The sequence below is a fragment of the Apium graveolens genome, chromosome 2 (genome assembly GCF_009905375.1).
Source record: "Apium graveolens cultivar Ventura chromosome 2, ASM990537v1, whole genome shotgun sequence".
Lineage (NCBI taxonomy): Eukaryota > Viridiplantae > Streptophyta > Magnoliopsida > Apiales > Apiaceae > Apium > Apium graveolens.
Window position 1 is genome coordinate 43,486,251 of NC_133648.1, and position 21,178 is coordinate 43,507,428.

The following is a 21,178-nucleotide window of genomic DNA, read 5'->3' on the forward strand; positions in this document are numbered from 1 at the left end:
AGCACATTTCTACATACACCATTGTATAGATTCTGTAAGTAGTATTCAAGTCATGTTGACTTTAACTAGATATACAGAATAGGTTGATTAATGGTACATAGATGATGTCTTGTAATTCTGCATAAATGAAATGAAGTCAAGTGCCAGATTGCTACCCAACGGATAAACTAAAATGAAGTCGACGGATGATCAACTAGACAACCCGACGGATGATCAATAACCCGACGGATGATCATGAACCCGACGGATAAAGAATTCAAATATCTGTTGACAGTGACAACACAGTCACATGCGTCGAGTGGATGCAAATGGAATGTGGTAGCCTATTCAACTGGGTTTTCGAGAACAAAGAAGCATTGCCATTTCCATGCTATTATGAAGATATTCAAAGATACTGGAATAGAGTAATGAAGTAGCATTGTAATAGACTAGATAGTTTTTGTTTTATTATCCTGTCTCATTATATTGTAATCTTGGTGATATATAAACCAAGAAGTAACAACTAAGAAACTATCGAACTAAGCAACAAAGTAGAGAAATATTTGTAAGCAGAATTCTTAGCATTTCTCTGTACTCTTAGTTGTTCAATTATTGTAAGAAGTTGTGAGCATTTTGCACACAGGGTTCTCTCGATATATAATATATATCTCTGGTGAAATCATTCAAATCCACCAGAAAGTTTTTAAAGACTCTTGTTTTTAATTACTTGTGATTTGATTCATTTAAGTAACTATTCTACATTGTGCTAATCAATTCACACTTATATATATATATATATTCGAGTTAGAATATTTTTATTTCAAGAAAAACTTACAAGAATTCCATTCAACCCCCCTTCTGTAATTCTTGTCATATTGTTAAGGGACTAACACAAACATATACAATATCGCCACCGACCGACTCCCTTTTTAGCGTACATTAACGAAATGATACAACCTCTCTATTTTCATACTAAAAAAATTCATATTCAATAGAAAGTAATCAAATCTTAATTTCAAATTATGGTCTAGTGATAAAGCTTACTTCAAATTTGAAAAAAAACCCGTATTTGGGCTAATTAATTAAGTAAATTTGTGTATGTACGATTGAGTTTATCGTGTATATATAAGTGTTTATATATCTTTAACAAAGTATAAAAGAATGTTATGAGCGTGAATTTTGGTGCCAGATTAGAAAAGGAGGCGGAGATGGAAAAAAGTGACCGACTTTGGAGTTATGGTGGTTGCAAGTATGGATTTGGTGTACGCATTTATTGAATGGGAATTCTCCTCGACAAAAGGGCACTCGGCCCGACAAGTGATAATTTGGACAACAGGTATATAAAATAATATTATTTAGGACATTTTCTCTATAATTTACATGTAATTCGATTTGTAAGTAATTATTTGATATTATGTAATATATTATTTACTCGACATGGTTTACATGTACTTAAAGCTTAGTTGATGATGAATAATAAATTTTGTCATTCCATCATACTAATTAACATGATACGGAAATATGTCATATTATTAAAATTTGGATACCACGAAATCATGTTATATTTGTAAGTTTTTGAACATCATTAATTTGTTAATAACATTTTATTAGTTTTTATGTGATATATTATTTAAAATAAAATAATCAAGATTAGCTATTAATGGGTAGAGAATTAAATATGTTATAATAATGAAGGTATTAATACGAAATAAATAGGATGAGAGTTAAAATGTCATTTTTATATCTTAGGGGGTATAACAGTTATTTTATTTGGTTAAATTATCTCATTGAAACCCCCATTTGCTCTATTATATATATAATAATAGATGATAAGATTCAGCTGGATAAATATAAAATTGTATAGGATAAACTTAGAAATACTACTAAATAATAAGTTCAGTTGCTAAGACAGAGATGTATCATCGTTATCCCATATAGTGCGAGGCTGTTAGTTTGTAACTCTACTCTATAAAATATAGAGCATTATAATGAATAATCAACACACAAGGTGTTGAATTTACTCCTATGTTCATTTATTTTAATATTTCTAAATATATGCATATTTGTTGCAACAGTATGAAAACAAATTATCAAGGCAACAGTATGAAAACAAATTATCAAGGCTAAGATTATCAGAAGACTAAGTTTGATCCAAAATGTATACCATGTGTTTTTATTGGCTATAGTCAATATTACAAAGGTTTTCGCTGTTATCACCCATCTACACGAAGAGTATATATCTCCCGTCATTTATTATTTACTCCTGATTCTCCTATCTTGAATTCTGACTAGTTGGAATTTGATGATACATGTCCAACTCCACAAGCTAGAGTTGAGCTTTCTATCTATAACGGGACACTTGACAGTCCATAAACTTCACCACATGATCCTTCATTTGGTACCTAATTTAAATCTCACCAATCAGCTTCAAATCAGGAATATGAAGCTAGCATCTCTTCTGGAACTAGTAATTCTGGCATTGACGTTTCAAATCATGAACATGAGTCCAGCGTCTCCTCTGACACTGCAACTTCTTCCTCAACTTCCCATGCTGCAGTTCCAACAACTCATAAAATTCATCATATGTCCTGAACAAGACGCTCTAAAGCTCTTGCGGTTCACCTTAAAAAATATCCTCTGAAGACCTGTTACAGTCTACTAAGTGAAATGGCACAAGAACCTAAGACCTATAAATCAGCATTAAAAATTCCTTACTGGAAACGTGCCATGGATGACGAAATTGTAGCCCTGCACAATAACGATACATGGACACTAGTTCCCCAAACTACTAACATGAATGTTGTTGGATCAATGTGGGTTTTTAAGACTAAGCTTCTGCCAGATGGATCCGTTAATCGCTTTAAATCTCGCTTAGTGGCAAAAGGCTACATTCAGCTCATGGGAGTCGATTTTGATGACACGTTCAGTCCAATTTTCAAGGCATCCACAATTCATACAGTTCTCTCTATAGCCACTATAAAATCCTGTCCTATCAAACAATTAAATGTGAAAAATGCATTTTTACATGGATATTTGAATGGAGATGTCTTAATGGAGCAGCCACCTGGGTATGTAAATTCCAAATTTCCAGGCTACGTGTGCAAATTACTTAAAGTTTTATATGGCCTTAGACAGGCACCACGTGCTTGGTATGATCATTTTAAAGAATTTTTTCTTGATTTTGGATTCAAGTGTAGCACTGCTGATCCATCTCTGTTTGTATATAAAGACTCATCATGTCTTATATATCTACTATTGTACGTAGATGATATTGTGCTCACCGGGAATAATTCGGACTTCATTGCGTCTTTAGTCAATGATTTAAATACCCAGTTTGTAATGAAAGATCTTGGTCCCTTGCACTATTTCTTGGGCATCGAAGTTTATCGGAAACCGCCTGGCCTAGTACTATCTCAGAAAAAATATGCCAAAGAATTACTAGAACATGACCTATTGCTACTCCTTTATCAGCTGGTCAAAATTTTCTGCTGCGGGTACTTCTGTGACTAACCCAACTGAGTATAGAGCACTTGTGGGTGGTCTCCAGTACTTAACTTTTACGAGACCAGACCTTTCATATAGTATTAATACCGTTTGTCAGTACATGCATTCACCTAATGTAGCTCATCTTAAAGTTGTTCGTCGAGTTACTATAAATTTTGGCTATGGAATTTACTCATCCAACTCTCTGCAGTTGACTGCGTTTTCTTATTCAGATTGGGCAGGCTGCCCTGATACACGACGTTTAGTAACTGGATATGCTACGTATCTTGGGCGGAACTGTGTCTCATGTTGTGCAAAGAAACAGAAAAATGTCTCACGATCTAGCTCTGAAGCTGAGTATCGAGCCTTAGCATACACCCCCGCGGAACTAACATGGCTTGCTTCTCTTATGCGTGATGTGAAGATGTCCATCCCACAAAACACCACAAATCTTCTACGATAACAGGAGTACTGTTCATATGACAGCCAATCCAGTTTTTCATGCTCGGTCCAAACATTTTGAGATTGACTTCCATTTTACCCATGAACGAGTTGGTGCTGGCTTGCTTCAGGTTCACCACAGCTGAGCGCCAAATTGCTGACATCTTTACCAAGAGTTTTCCAAGCGGATCATTCTGCTGGCTACGCGCGTTGCAAGCTCAATGTCTTTCCACAGCCATCATTGTGCTTGCAGGGGGATGAAAACACAACACGTGTTATTAATACTAATGATAAGGTTCAGCCGGATAAATATAAAATTGTATAGGATAAGCTTAGAAATACTACTAAATGATAAGTTTAGTTGCTAAGATAGAGATGTATCATAGTTTATCCCATATAGTACGGGGCTATTAGTTTGTAACCCTACTCTATAAAATATAGAGAATTATAATATTTCTAAATATATGCATATTTGTTGCAACAGTATGAAAACAAATTATCAAAAATAAAAATAATATTATAATAATGTCAAAAATAACGATATATATGTACATTAAATTTTTTTAAAATATTAAAATATATAAAAGGTAAATTTTAAAAAAATCGTACATTGCTATAAGCTAGTTACCAAAATATGAGTTGACCTATAATGTCGCTCTAAATACCCACTCATCTCTTCTATATATAATAGGAAAACATGAACATAATATTTGTGAGACTTTTTATTTTCAGTGAAATGACAGATTTTCCCGTATGTTTAACATACTTAAAAAAATATAAGTTGACCTACAATGCCACCCTAAATACCCTCATCTCTTCCATAGCCAATGACATGCACACTTTAATACCACTATGTCAATATATCTTTTGTGTTAATAATCATATACTTAATATGTATTTGTCGCGTTAGAGTTATAGAATAACATTTTTAATCGTATTTTTCTTTTTATATTTGCTGGTTTAGTTACTATATATTTAAAAAAATTAGTTACTACTAAAATAATAATATTGATCGATATTTTACATAAAAAATAACTATTTTATGAAAAGAATAGATGAGTTAACACATAACATTTATTCAATTAACGATGTTATACTTTTTTAAAGTAAATATTGTATTAAAATTTACAATATTACATATATGAAATAATTAATAAAATCTAATAATTATTTATATAATTATAAGAAAAAATTATAATATCTAATGATCATGTATACACTTATACTAAAAAAATATATATAATACGTATTTGTTCAATATTGATACAATATTTTTGTTAAATACACTACAATTAAAATCAACAATATAACAGGAAGAGGTTCAACAATTAAGAGCCGCCTCCCTTCTTTCATCCTCTTTGTTAGGGTTTGTCTATTTTCAAGTAAATCAAGGGGCTTCCACTGGTTTTAATTCTCCGGTGGAAAGCCCCAACCCCTTCATTCTCTGTTATTCTCGTTTATTTCCTTTCAATAAAACCCAATTTTTTGGGTGTTTGTGTGTCTCTCGTCTTGGAGTGTGTGTTTTGTCTCTCCTTTTGGAGTGTTTGTTATGTTTTTATTTAGTCATGCTTGGGTTTATCTAGTGATGGATTTGTTGATGATGAATTTATTGATATTTTTGGTGATCTGCAAAGCCTGCATCGGATCTGGGACGGTTGCTTTCTCTTATCATTATTTCATGAACCAACACAACATAAGCATTGATTTCAAACATCCCGTCATTCTGGGATTCTTGTCCTCTAGACGAATCTTGACAACTTTTACAATCTTAGATTCATAATTCATCATATTCGTCCGCCTTTGTTCTGGCTCTTAAAGCTTTTACATTATCTCCATAATCTTGGGATTTACTTTCTCGAAAATAATTGATTGAACTTTAATCAGTTTATCATAACCTCTTGCTTCGTGCCTTTCTTGGTCTTTCACCAGCGGGTGGCTTCTCTCTTAGGGGGTAAGTGACAAAAACAGTCTTTTGTGCTTCGTCAATCATTTAGAATCTCAAATGATTCCTATATTTTAAAATCCTCATTTCCACTTCATTATGTTCCGGGTCCCTTATATCTTAATTGCGATCTCCCTGATTATAACATTCAGGGTTTTCCCCAAATCTTATTCTTCGAGGGGGCATAATGCTTGGAAAATTTTTGGGAATCTCTTTATATTTGTCTTACTTACTTTACTTAAGTCTTTCCCTCGTTCAATCCTTGCATGATTGCAAATTATGAATTCTCAAGTTCTATAAACTTCGTGACACTCTCTTAAGTGTTAATAGTGCAATTAACAATATGAACTTATCACAACAAACTGATCTGAACTGAAAGGAACAAATATATACATAACCATTTGTTCGAGGGTACAACAACTGAACACATGAAAGAGAATTACATCATTTGATCTGATCGCTTCTATCCCAAAAGTACTACCCTAGATAATCATCTAGTCATTAGAACTAATCATTCATAACTTAGGCTAATCCTCTAAAAGCGGTGCTACATGAAACCCTTGTCTGATTGCTCTGGCTCTGCACACTACCATGGATCAAGAAATGCGGGCACGCACGACATCCCTAACCTGCTCCATTAAGGCGGTGATGAGGTCTAAGATAGTTACAAGTAGAGCTGGATCAATCTGACCCTCAAGATGGCCTCTAGCTGTAATTCGGGTGGTAGCCTCAATCCTGTCCATGCTATGAGCTAATCCTGCCGGAAGTACCCCGCCCTCAATTCTTGGTGCAGTAAGTCGGTCCAACAGATCATTTCTAACATTACGGGCCTCAGACAGGCCACCCCAAGTCATATGATAATTGGCGATAAGAGAAGCCTGAGTGGTAGCATCTAGCAGTCCATGGGGTGCAGGTGGTGAAGACCCATGAGATCCAAATGGATAACCAAGCACGGTATCAGGTGACAATGGTGCAGGAGATAAAGGTGGCATTTACTCAGTAGGTGCTGGGCTCTGTACAGGGGAGGGAACAGGAATTGGTGGAACCTCATGGATGTCTACAGGAACCTCTGGAAGAGGGTCCGATACTGGTATAATCGGTGCCATGGAAGGTCCCACTTCTTCTGCCCTCATTATCCTCTGTGTCCTTGGTAACTCTTCATCCTCTAGTGCCACCCTCGCGGCCATTCTAGCTCTAGTAGTCGCCCTGACTACGGTCATCAATTCCTCAGCAGTCCTCTCTTTATTCCAGTCAGGACCCTCCACGAGATCCTCCTCAGCAACAATCCCTTCTGGGATATCATCCTCAACTGCAACATTCCCAACATGAATCTCATCCGGTCCCTCGCTAGGGTACTCTATCGGATTCATAATTTGATCTCCAACATGTAATAAAATATCCTCATGCTGATGCTCCTGAACCTCAGGGTTCGGTGCCCCACTGCCCTATATGATAACGAACTATGTTACTACCATGATATTTATAAGGGTTCCCATAAGGGTTTTAACTGTCAGTACTATATTAGGTAGCCCGACTATGAACTTGGCAAGAGTTCTTATTATCTTAGTGAACTTATTATCATAACGCCACATCATCTCTGAGGTTTATAACGCTTAGCTCTGATACCATTTCTGTAACACCCCCAAATCCGGGGTCGGGGATTCGGGTTATCACGAGTTCCATTTCCCTTATCAATACTTAATCTTAACAGTCAACCAACTACTGAGTACTGTGACCCCACAATATACACACACACACCACAAGTTATAGTCTCAGAGATGAATACCAAAAATAACACAAGTCATTTTATTCCACCATTGAAAGCCATTACACCTTAAAAGGGTTCTGAATAAATTTACATATTCCTTGCCATTATTACAATTCATATTATATATAAGTCTGGTTCATCAATAGTTGAAAACCTAGTCTATTGGTAGCTCCTACCTCAGCTACGGCGGCATCAACGCTTCCAGAAAACTGCGGAACGTTTCCTAACCGCTTGCGAATTGGGAGCTTGGTCCTGTTCATCCTTTCTATCTGTTGTTGTGTGATGAAAGAAGAAAGCAAGGGTGAGCAACAAGCCCACCGAAATAATATGTATAATAATTAACAATATATGAGCATTCTCATAGTACTCATGAAAGTCTTGGTCAAGAAGAAATGAACCAAGTTGATATCTTAACGCGACCAAGTCGCAAAATATTCAGTATATAGTATATATACTTTTTATAATCTTTGAAATCCCCTGCCATGCATAATATACACAGAGTTCCAGTTTATAACTGTATAAAAAATATCGTTGCAAGGTGATCTCATATATCTAACCTTGTCTCAACGTTTTTCTGAAAACCTTTGTCATTCATAAGATAATCATTAACTAGATATAAGTTGAAAAGAAGAAGTTACAAGATACTCCAATATACTTATATCTTTTTCGAATACTACTTGAACTACCACCGTTCAAGGTATAAATAGTTCATCCCATAGATGAAGCTACACGACAAAACTTGTATAAATCAATCTTTGAAATATCATCAAAATGAAATGAAGTTACGAGATACTTCATTTGATGAAAACATCATTTTGAAAACTCGACCCTGCCAACACACAACAATCGCCCAGCCGTAGCCTTTCTATCGAAGTGCTCTGGGTAGTGTTGCAGAAATATCCAACTGGATGATGAACTCATTACGGGAGTTTGTCGTGCCAGGAAGACCACTTACGATGATCAATCGTACTAGTGCAACCCCACCATTTTCTACATGTAGAGGAGAACCTGTCGGATTTACTTGTCAACCGATCACTGGACTCCTAAGGAATGGACCGTCTTAGCGGAACATCCGGGCCATTTGGGCCAATAAATAAGGCTGGGCCGGCGCCACTCGACCACTTACGCCACTCCTAGTTTAGATGAAATCCATGACTCTGAATCGTAAAGCTCGTCCCCCCTTTCCCCAAGTAGAAACTTGTTGATACGGCTCCACCAAGAAGTCGTGTCTAGTTGGAAAGGAAAACTCACCGATATTTCCCAGGCGATGCCTGTTAATGGATTAACTTGTTCCAAGAATTTTACTTCCCGAGTGTTGGGTAAGTAATCAAAAACTCTTTTATCAAAATAGCAACCTTGTTGCGAATATAAAACACCCCACAGAGCCGGATCCCTCAGGTTTTGAGCGAGTATTTAAATCCCCTTCGAAAGGAGGATCTTAAATATAAAAATGAGTTTTGGGATCCGTCCTAACTTTTAAAATCATTTTGAAGACTCGAAAACATTTTAAAGAATGTTTAGAGTAACGCTGATTTAATAAAATAAATCAGTCCCGATATGTTAGAAAGTATCTGAATATTATTATTTAAATAATATTGCCATAAGGATGATCCTTATAAAAATAATCAAGGTAGGAGTTTTAAAACTCATACTTGAAATAAAAAAATAAATAACCAAAGATATACTTATACGAAAGTATGATCTTTATTTGAATAATCGAAAATAAGTTTGATTATCGAAACATTATTCTTTAATAAAATAAAGAATATTATTTAATAAATAAGCGGAGTCATAAGTCCTCGAATGAATATTCAAGAATAATATTCATTAAATAAAATAAACGGAGTCATATGTCCTCGAATGAATATTCAAAATAATATTCATTAATATGAATAAACGGAGTCATAAGCCCTTGAATGAATATTCAAAATAATATTCATTAATAAAAATAAAGTTATCGAATAAACCTTATTCGATTCATAGTTTTGAAAACTATATCTATATATATATAAATATATATAATATACTCGGGAACATCGACTCCCGGTTTAGAAATATGTTCACCTTTTGGGTCCCCTATACTAAGGGTATACGCAACTACTGTTTATCTCTAGCATAGGTATTATGCAACTTATAAGCAATGGAATCAACAGATATATATCAAGATTACGGAACAGACATGCATATATACCATATCAGCATGCTCCAATATATCGCAAAATTTGCTAATAACAATCATGCACTTATCACAAGATAATGCATATACATATATTTACATCACAACAATAGTATAATGGGTAGAAAACTTGCCTGAGCGACTGGGGGTGGTAAAAGTCCTGGGATGAGTCTGGTAACCTATAAACCACATATAAGTTGGAATTAAACCAAAGTCGCTTATGAATCTATACTTTAACCAATTAGACTCTAACGCTCGTTTTGCGCTCAACGATTCTCTTAAGTTGCTCGAGTACCCTCGGCTCCACCATTTTTAATAAATTAACCATTAAGAGTTTTAAGGCGATTCTTTCGCGAGTACCTTACCAACTGCCTAATCCACTTAACATAATTGTTTCATACCCCAATTAGTCATTTAAAGTCCTTAACCAAGGTTTCAAAGTAAGGCGAGGGGTAATGGTTCGGTCGCGAAATGCCGTTACTTAAAACTGTCGTTTCTCCTAAACCGTACATCGAATTCAAGAGAACCACATATCAAAACGAAGCTCGTAACATGAACTATCTAATCATGGCAATGGTCAAAACCTAACAGTGAGTTCATGGATCCTGATGTTAAGAACAAAAACAGTCTAAAGTAAATCGGGCATTACGACGGCTTTGTTTACGCGATTACCAAATTTTATCCTACTCCAAATCAACGACAAATCAATCACAATTCAACCATACAACCAAACTCCATCCATACATCACTACAACAGCCCCAACACCTCAAGTTTTCCAATTTATATTATTCTCAAACATGAACTAAAACTATTCTTAAGTTCATTAACTAATAACCAAGATTTATAACTCCAAAAACATCACAAAACCAACTAATCTCTACATATTCAATCACCATGCTTCTCATGAACTATCCTACTCATAATAAGCTCTTAATATTCAATAACAATGCTAGGTTAAAAGATTATACCTTCCTCGGTGAGTAAGAGTGACTAAGGAGCTTGGAATCACCCTTGAAAATCCTTACCAAAGCTTAATCTAACCAAAAACACAAGATCAAACAATTTAAATTTCTTGAAAACACTATTCACTCTCTTCTTAAATGATTTATTGAAAGAGATTGTGAAGGAATTTGCAGTTTAAACTCCTAGGATAGCCTTAACTAATCATAAAGAACCTTGGATAATTACCTTGCAATTTAACAATGGTTGGATCTTGGATTTTAAAATTTTTCCCTTTGAAAAACAAGAAATGACGAGAGCTGTTGCTTGGAAATGAAAAGTCAAGTTTGTGTTTATGATTTGCTTGGCTTGGTTGATGTTGTTTTTTTAATTGGATTATTACCTTGGTAAATTTTGTGTGGTTCACAATCAACCAACAACACACTTCTCTTTTGGTCATGCTTAGGTCATCATGCTATGTCATCCTCCCATACTTGTCCTCTTCTTGTTGGTGAGATGACATCACTCCCCACTAACCTCTTTGATTAGCTTCTAATTACTTGGCTAATGACCGCTGATCTGTTATACGGTTCGCTTAACTTTCGTTTTCGTTTATCGTTTGAGGGATCATACCCGGGATCTTATTACTTGGGTTTCCTTAACCTTCCTCAATACATTATATTCCTTTTATGATCCTCTCTTATAATCCTTGAATTTTAATCCTTTTTATCCTGTTCCCTTATACTCAATTCTTTCGGTATCTGGTGGATTTTCGGGAAAAAACAAAGTGTTCGGATTTGGATTCTGACGATCTTTACATACATTTATATCCCATATAGAGTACTAATAAGATCTCAGAATAACAATTGAAGAACCCCTACATAGTGTGGCATGAAAAGTTTTCTTATTCAGCATAATCAGCAAAACACTATTAATAAGGGTTTCAAAAATTCCAAAAATTGGGGTTATTACAGTCTCCCCTCCTTAAAAGGATTCCGTCCCGGAATCAGATAGAAAAACAAATGGGGGTACTTTCCTAGCATTGCGCCTTCTAACTCTCAAGTCAATTTTCCCACATTGTGGTTCTGCCACAACACCCTGACTAGCACGATAACCTTTTTCCTAAGCACTTGTTCCTTTTCAATCTATAATCCTTCCTAGTTGCTCCATACAGGTTACGTCAGGTTGCATGTCTATGCGCTCATATGCCCCTATTTGTCTGGAATCCGAATTACACTTCCTTAACATTAATACGTGGAACACGCTATGAACTTGCTACATGTTTGGGGGTAGGGATAGCTCATATGCTAACTTCCCAATACATCTTAATACCTCCAAGGGTCCAACAATTCGTAGGCTTATCTTTCCTTTCTTTCCGAACCACATCCATCCTTTCCAAAGGAATACCTATAACAACACTAGGTCCCCTACTTCCTACTCTTTGTCATTTCGTGTCAAATCAACATACTTCGTGTGTCCATCTTGGGCTACTACCAGTCGTCCTCTGATTAGATCTATTATATCCCTGGTCCCTTGGACTACTGCGGGCCCGAGCATCTTGCGCTCTACAACTTCATCCTAACATAAGGAAGATCGACATTGTCTTCCCTCAAGGACCTCATAAGGCGATATCTCGATACTGACATACGATCTGTTATCGTAAGAAAATTCAATCTGCGTTTAAGTGATCATTCCAAATTCTTTCAAGTCTATTGTACAGTCTCTCATTATCTCATCTAGATCTACAGCTTTTGCTTCTCAATATGCACTCTTTTCCAGTTCGTAATCGTTACTACCTTCCGTACCAAATTTTATACTGATTACACTTTTGCTTGTTAGCGTTCTATAACCTTTTAATAACCACGTCAACCTCAGTATCACGAACGTGTTAGAATCAGAATACCACCATACTTGGCACCACTTCATCTCTAGCTGCCTCCATCTTCGAAAGCTTGATCTATCGTATAGAAGTAAAGGAATTTATTGAGAGATCACTATGATCATGAACACTCATTATATCGCATAGTTAGTACAGAAGGTGGCCATCCTTTAGTACTTGACAAACAATTAAATAATAGATGGTATCCTACTAGGCTTCTATCACACAGATAGATAGTCATTCGGCAATACCTCCCCTTCTGGAAGGGTTGTTCTTCTCAGCTTATATGAAATGAAAAGGAGAGAAAAGAACGAATTGAAGAGAATTGTATATATATATATATATAATATACTGCCACAAAATATCTGGCTTGGAATCTACCTCTGAACTATAGAGGTTTCTCATAGGAGAACAAATCATATACGTATATATATCAACATCAAGTATTATCGCATCGCATTTCGCACGCTTAATTATTTTTGTTATTTCGTCCATCATTCTATGGACCCATGCTCTTCCTCGAGCTTATACACAATCACCTTTGAAACTCCCTCGACATCGAAAATCAAATCTGGGATCTCATTCTATACATCATCGTTACTACAATTATATGCTTGCACCGCAACCTTCCTCGTATAGTAATATGACTGTCTATTGATAAGAAGGAATAAGTATTCAATAGGTAGATAATCCACTTAATTAGTCTATCAATTATAACTTATACTCCACCATGACCCGATTAGTGGTACTCACTCTCAACATCCATTCAAATACAACTCTCACAGTTGTAAGTAATCGGCTCATTACTCGCAGAATCATTCCTGCATTACTATAGCCCACCGCTGACCTACTGTAGTCATTCATTTTCTATGAAATCTTAATAGCTAACCATACGGAGTCCATACATGTCGTATCGAATTCTTCTAAGGAGGCAACATAATCACCATTCCATGATTCATGAAGAACACTCCTGAACTTGGCGTACATATGACATGAAGCAGATAAAATTGCAGAAGAGTTTCAATAAAAGCAACAATAGCAGGTTAATACCATTATTAACCATATGTCTTTATTAGGAGACATGAAGCTCAAAGGTTCATTTAGTCCTTTCGTAACATGGTCCTGGCTTATCTTAAGATATGACCTTATAAGATAGATATCCCGCTCACGGCGATTTCATAAATTAAATCTTTACCAAGCTACTATCACGGTTGAGTATCACACAATCATCAGAAGGAATGTCAATCTTTCAAATCATAATACAATCTTCACGGCTTTAATCCTTGAATTTAAATCCTTTTTATCCTGTTCCCTTATACTCAATTCTTTCGGTATCTGGTGGATTTTCGGGAAAAATCAAAGTGTTCGGATTTGGATTCTGACGATCTTTACATACACTTATATCCCATATAGAGTACTAATAAGATCTCAGAATAACAATAGAAGAACCCCTACATAATATGGCATGAAAAGTTTTCTTATTCAGCATAATCAGCAAAACACTATTCATAAGGGTTTCAAAAATTCCAAAAATTGGGGTTATTACAGTTGATTTGCTAGGTAACTTCTAGGAAGATGGGGTGATATCTTGCAATTTATTTTATTCTCCTAGTATAGCATTCTAGGTTGATTCTTGGTTGCAAATCTTAGGGACAAATCTTTGTAGCTTGCTAGCTTTACAAGCTAACTACAAGGTTTGGCTTCCGTAGCACACTATTTTGCTAGCTAGCTTGATCATCCTATGGTTAGCTCACTATTTGATGAAGTAACCATGGTTACTTCCGTACCATGGTTTAGTTAGTGCGTTACATTTATTTAATCGTTTACGCGTTTGCTCGGTTACTTAAACGTTCTTCGTAATACTTACTCGTAAATGGTTCGCGATGTAATTCCTTTCGTATTTATTCCTTATATTTTTATTTATCCTACTTGAATATAAATCCGTAAGGTTTTAATCTCATAATTATATTGTGATTCCTGTACTCCTCGATGAGTCGTAAATACGGTCGTTTTTCAAAGTTCGTTTTCTTCGAAAACTAATAGCGTTTACATACACTCATTTGATACGTATAGTCGTGATATCAACTCCGAAACTCATTTTCTCATGCACTACATAGTGTGGGCTCAAAAGTTTTTCCCGTCCGTCAGGGTTACTATTCATTAAACGTTTTACAAGGTCTCAAAAATTCGAGTTATTACAGAACACTTTTGAAGAACTATCTCAGAACAACTCCTGACATCAAAGAGATCAGAAATTGAAGCCAAGTCAAAGATCTACAACTGCTTAAATTCTGAAGTGTATACAGACTGAAGCTGATATCAAACTTTAAGGATGGTAAAGCTGTAAGGACTGTAAGTTGTAGTTATCTAGTCAAATTCTCATGCATTTGTACTTAATGTTTTTGACATCATCAAATATCTGTTAAACTTGTATATTATGCTAATTTACAAGTTGGGGGAGATTGTTAGATATATTTGTGATGTCATGTCTAATTATGATTTGTGTTTAGTTTTCAGATCTTAACTAACAAGACAAATCAGGACTTAACTGGAAATCAGTACTTATACTGAAGTCAGGACTTAAGATATCAGAACTTATGTTGTCAGAACTTAAGTTATCAGAAGATATTTATCAGGAGATAATATCAGGACTTAAGGAGACTTTCAGATAAGGAAGGCGGCTGATTGAAAGGAAAGAAGATCAAGACTAAAATAAGAAGAGATATGCATGAAGAAGAATTCTATGAAGAATATAATACTTGGAAGAAAAGATAACTAGTTGATATATTTTAGGATGCAGAATTATATTTGATATCAATTAGAAGATTATCTTATAATTGTGTGTCTATATAAACACAGCATAGGGTTTACACTATATGTGTTATCTAATTCGAGAATATTATTCATTGTAACCCTAGCAGCTCTCGTGATATTTGTTCATCACTGAGAGAGAACAGTTTCATTGTAATACTGTTTTATTAATAAGATTATTCTGTGTTTCATACTTATGTTCTTAATTCGATTTGATTGTGCTAGACACTGTATTCAACCCCCTTCTACAGTGTGTGTGACCTAACAGTTCTATTATGGGATAATCGTGATCATGGGATCCTAGCGGATTTACTATGGAATTCTTTAGTTAATTATTTAATACCTTGGTATGTGGCGATTGTATGATATCTAGTATATGTTGTGCTTATTCGTCTTATATGTGTCGCGAACATGTAAGATGGCCTGTTAATCTCTTGTGAAGCGACAGTGAATCTTGAGATTTAGAACTTGCCATGCTAGCATAGGTTCATGTATTGTATGCATGATTAGTGGGTAACTCTAACCATTTTACTTGCCCTGTATAATCATCATGAATAACTTGCGCTTAAATCGTTATATTGTCAAATTCTGTAGACATATAGGGTCTCAACATAATTGATGCCTATTCAACTTCTATCTTAATTGTGGATGCTTGGTAGAATGGTATTCGTACAATAAAAGTTGGCATTTATCAGTTTCATGTTGTTCGATTAATATCATCACCATTACATGCTAAGGTTAATAACCATAACTATTGAATGAAGTAGTAATGAAGTTAGGATCTCATGTGTGTTTAATATTGTTAATTCAAGTGTTTAATACTCATAGTAATTATTAGTTTACCGGCCTTAATTGTTATTATCTTGGCATTGAAGAATAATCATACATTGGTGAGTAAGTGTTAATTAAATATAATTAATCAGAGTCTCTGTGGGAACGAACTAGAGATCATTCTATATTACTTGCGAACGCGTATACTTGCGTGAATTATTTAGCACATGCTTTGTTCTTAACAAGTTTTTGGCGCCGCTGCCGGGGACTCGATGTTAATTTGTTTAGTCTATGTACTTTCCATCAGTGGTCATTAGGATTCATTGATTAAGACTTGTTACTTACTGCTTCCGGTTGTGTTTCAAGTACTCTAGCGAGCGTTTATGCAAACACGTTCTCGCACTCACAAGAAAAATATGGATAAAGCTGAGGAAACAGATAAAGCTCTTGACTTTCCGGAGAAGAGAGTTTTTGAAGATTCGGATAAAGAGAGTGAAAAGAAAGAACTTGAAACAATGGGTGATCGTCTAGCTCAAGCTGATCAAGCTCTTATATACTTTTCTTGGCCTAAAATTGATGACATTCAGTCAAGCAACATTCATCCGGCTATTCAGGCCAATACTTTTGAAATCAATCCGGACACTATTCAGATGGTGCAGAATTCTGTTTCTTTCGGAGGGGCTGCGACTGAAATATCAACATGCATATGAGGAATTTTGTCGAGATCTGTAGTACTTTCAAATATAATGGTGTCTCTGATGAGGCTATCAAGTTGTGGCTTTTCCCATTCTCTCTGAGGGACAAAGCTATGGACTGGTTACATTCATTACCAGCTGGGTCCATCACTACTTGGGAAGATCTTGCGCAAAAGTTTCTGGTGAAGTTCTATCCAATGGCCAAAACTGCAGCTATGAGGAGTGCTCTTACTCAGTTTGCGCAGCAACCAGGAGAATCTATGTGCGAAGCTTGGGAGCGCTACAAAGAGATGTTGAGAAAGTGTCCACATCATGGGATGCCTGACTGGATGGTGATCACTGGTTTCTACAATAGTTTGGGGGTCCAATCTCGACCCATGCTCGATACAGCTTCTGGAGGCGCCTTGTGGGCCAAAAGCTATACTGAGGCCTATAATCTCATTGAAACTATGGCTGCAAATGAGTATCAAAACCCAACTCAAAGAATGATGTCTGGGAAAGTAGCAGGTATTCTGGAAGTTGATGCAGCTACAGCTATTTCAGCACAACTCACGGCGCTGACTATGAAGGTCGATTCTTTAACCAACTATGGTGTAAATCAATTATCTAGTGTCTGTGAGCTTTGTGCAGGCTCTCATGCTACGGAGCAGTATTCTCTTGTTAATGAATCTGTTCAGTATGTGAACAATTTTCAGAAGCCGCAACAGCCTATGCCCGCTACTTATCATCCTAATAACAGAAATCATCCCAATTTCAGCTGGAGCAATAATCAGAATGTTGTTCAAAAGTCATATCAGCAAGTTGCAAATAAACAGTTTAATCCACCTGGATTCCAGCAACCTCAAAAATTTGCTCAAAGGCAACCATATCCTCAACAAGGAGGTGATGCTCCACCTTCTAGTGCTGATTTCGAGGAGTTAAAGCTGTTGTGCAAAAGTCAGGCTATTTCTATCAAGACCTTGAAAAATCAAATTGGACAAATAGCCAGTGCCTTGCTCAATCGTCAACCTGGCACACTTCCCAGCGATACTGAAGTACCAGGCAGGAAGGAAGCTAAAGAGCAAGTCAAAGCTGTCACCTTAAGGTCTGGAAAAGTTGTTGATGCTGAAAAAGCAAAAGATGTAGAAGTTGAAGTTATAGATGAAGAAGGAATGCAAAAGGAGAGAGGGGGAACCAAGGAAGACTACTGTTGAACACACTCTTCCTGAGGGTAATACAGGTGAGAAACAGCTCTATCCTCCACCACCTTTTCCTAAGCGATTGCAAAAACAAAAGTTGGACAAGCAATTTGGTAAGTTTCTGGAGGTGTTCAAGAAACTTCACATCAACATACCTTTCGCTGAGGCTCTTGAACAAATGCCTAGTTATGCGAAATTCATGAAAGGTATTCTTTTGAGGAAGGTGAAACTGGATGATCTTGATACCGTTGCTCTGACGGAAGAGTGCAGTGTCGTGCTGCAACAAAAGTTACCTCTAAAGCTTAAGGATCCAGGTAGCTTCATCATTCCTTGCACCATTGGCAAGTTGTCATTTGACAAGTGCCTTTGCGATTTGGGAGCAAGCATCAATCTGATGCCGTTGTTTATATTTTAAAAGCTAAATTTGCCTGATCCGAAGCCCACCTACATGTCTCTACAATTGGCTGATCGTTCGATTACATACCCACGAGGCATCGTGGAGGACGGGCTAGTAAAGGTGGACAAGCTCACCTTTCCTACAGATTTTGTCATTCTGGATTTCGAGGAAGATAAGAATATTCCCATAATCTTGGGAAGACCTTTATTGGCTACAGGTCGTACCTTGATAGATGTGCAAAAAGGTGAACTCACTATGAGGGTGTAAGATTAAGATGTGATATTCAATGTGTTCAATGCGATGAAATTCCCTACAGAAGATGAGGAGTGCTTCAAGGTGGATTTGGTCGATTCTGCAATTGCTTCAGAACTTGATCATGTGATAAGGTCTGATGCCTTAGAAAAAGCCTTATTGGGGGATTTTGACAGTGAAGATGATGAAGGCAATGAGCAGTTACAATATCTGAATGCTTCTCCTTGGAAACGGAAGTTAGACATGCCGTTTGAATCTCTTGGAAATACTGATCTCAAGAATGCTAAGGGAAAGCTCAAACCATCTATTGAGGAAGCACCTACTTTGGAGCTTAAACCACTGCCTGAACACTTGAGGTATACTTTTTTAGGTGATGCATCTACTTTGCCTGTTATTATTACATCTGACCTTTCAGGTAGTGAGGAGGACAAGCTCTTGAGGATTCTGAGAGAATTCAAATCAGCCATCGGATGGACTATAGCAGATATAAAAGGGATCATCCCTTCGTACTGCATGCATAAAATTCTGTTAGAGGAAGGTAGCAAGCCGACTATTGAGCAACAGCGAAGGCTTAATCCTATCATGAAAGAAGTGGTGAAGAAAGAAATTCTAAAATGGCTGGATGTAGGAATCATATATCCTATTTCTGACAGTTCTTGGGTGAGCCTCGTGCAATGTGTACCTAAGAAAGAAGGTATTACTGTGGTAGAAAATGAGAAGAACGAGCTCATCCCCACTCGAACAGTCACAGGATGGAGGGTATGCATGGACTACAGGAAAGTTGAATAAAGCCACGAGGAAGGATCACTTCCCTCTTCCATTTAGTGATCAGATGTTTGACAGGTTGGCTGGTCATGAGTATTATTTTCTTCTGGATGGCTATTCAGGCTACAATCAGATTTGCATTGCACCAGAAGATCAAGAGAAGACTACTTTCACTTGTCCATTTGGCACGTTTTCTTTTCACAGAGTTTCTTTTGGCTTATGTGGTGCACCTGCCACTTTTCAGAGATGCATGATGGCTATATTCTCTGATATGATTGGAAATAATATCGAAGTGTTCATGGACGACTTCTCCATCTTTGGACATTCGTATGATGAATGTTAGGGCGAAAACACGCGTTAATATTCACGTAAGTATACGCGTTCACAAGTATTATAGAATACTTTCTAGTTTGTTCCCACAGAGACTCAGACTAATTATGTTCAATTACACTTACTCACCAATGTATGATTACTTCTCAATGTCAAGACAATAACACTTAGATTTGATTAACTAATTATTAACTATAATTAACTACAACAATTAAACACTTAATTGATACTTGAATTAACAATATTAAACACACATGAGATATAACTTCATTACTACTTCCTTCAATAGTTATTGTTATTACCCTTAGCATGTAACGGTGATGATATTAATCAAACAACACGAAACTGATAAAAGCCAACTTTCGTTGTACTAATACCATTCTACCAAACATCCACAATTAAGATAGAAGTTGAATAGGCATCAATTATGTTGAGACCTTATATGTCTACAGAATTTGACAACATAACGATTTAAGCACAAATTATTCCTTATAATTACACAGGGCACGTAAAACGGTTAGAGTTACCCACTAATCATGCATACACATACATGAACCTATGCTAGCATGGCAAGTTCTAAACCTCAAGATCCACCATCGCTTCACAAGAGATTAATACCCTATCTTATATGTTCGCGACGCACATAAGACGAATAAGCGTAACCTATACTAGATATCATACAATCGTCACACACTAAGGTATCAAACAACTAACTAAAGAATTCCATAGTAAATCCGTTACAACCCCATGATCATGATTAGCCCATGATAGAACTCATCGTCACCATGGGTTCATAAAAAAATATGATAATAACACACAAGATAAACTAAATAAAATACTTATTAAAATCAGAGTACGTCACAAGAGTAATAAGGTTCAAAGTAAAGAAAACTAGCATCCACTGATACAACGAATAAAAGAATCATAAGAAAACTATGCTTCCTCTTCTTCTTTGCGATGTGTTAAAATGGTCTTCTTCCTTCTCTCCTTGCTCCTTGATTGATACCACACTTCATCACATGTGAAACATCTCTGAAAACTACTTATATAGAAGCCCCCACAAGACCCAGCTATCTCAGAAGTCAGAAGTCCAACAGAAATAGAACTCTAAAAATCATTATTTTAATTTACAACCCTGAGCGGCCGCCCAGCAATCCTTAGCGGGCGCCCAGCTTCCTGAGCGGGCGCCCAGCCAGGATGAGCGGGCGCCCAACACCTTTCTGGAAAAATCTTTATTCTGCTCCCGTTTCCTGCTGCGTTCTGCTCCTAACTTCTCACTTGCAATGCCAAGCACATACCTAGGCTTATTCCTGATAAAATCTCTCCACAAATGCAAGTAATACCCTGAAATGCACAAACACTAGAAAAACG

The 21,178-nt window shown here is 36.4% G+C and overlaps 1 non-coding gene across 1 annotated transcript; it reads right to left on the reverse strand.

Moving 5' to 3' along the window:
- Positions 1-17,096: 17,096 nt before the first annotated feature.
- Positions 17,097-17,204, reverse strand: LOC141709662 (small nucleolar RNA R71). The gene has a single exon (XR_012570227.1). It is a non-coding gene; the product is annotated as a small nucleolar RNA R71 (small nucleolar RNA).
- Between the last annotated feature and the right edge of the window lie 3,974 nt (positions 17,205-21,178).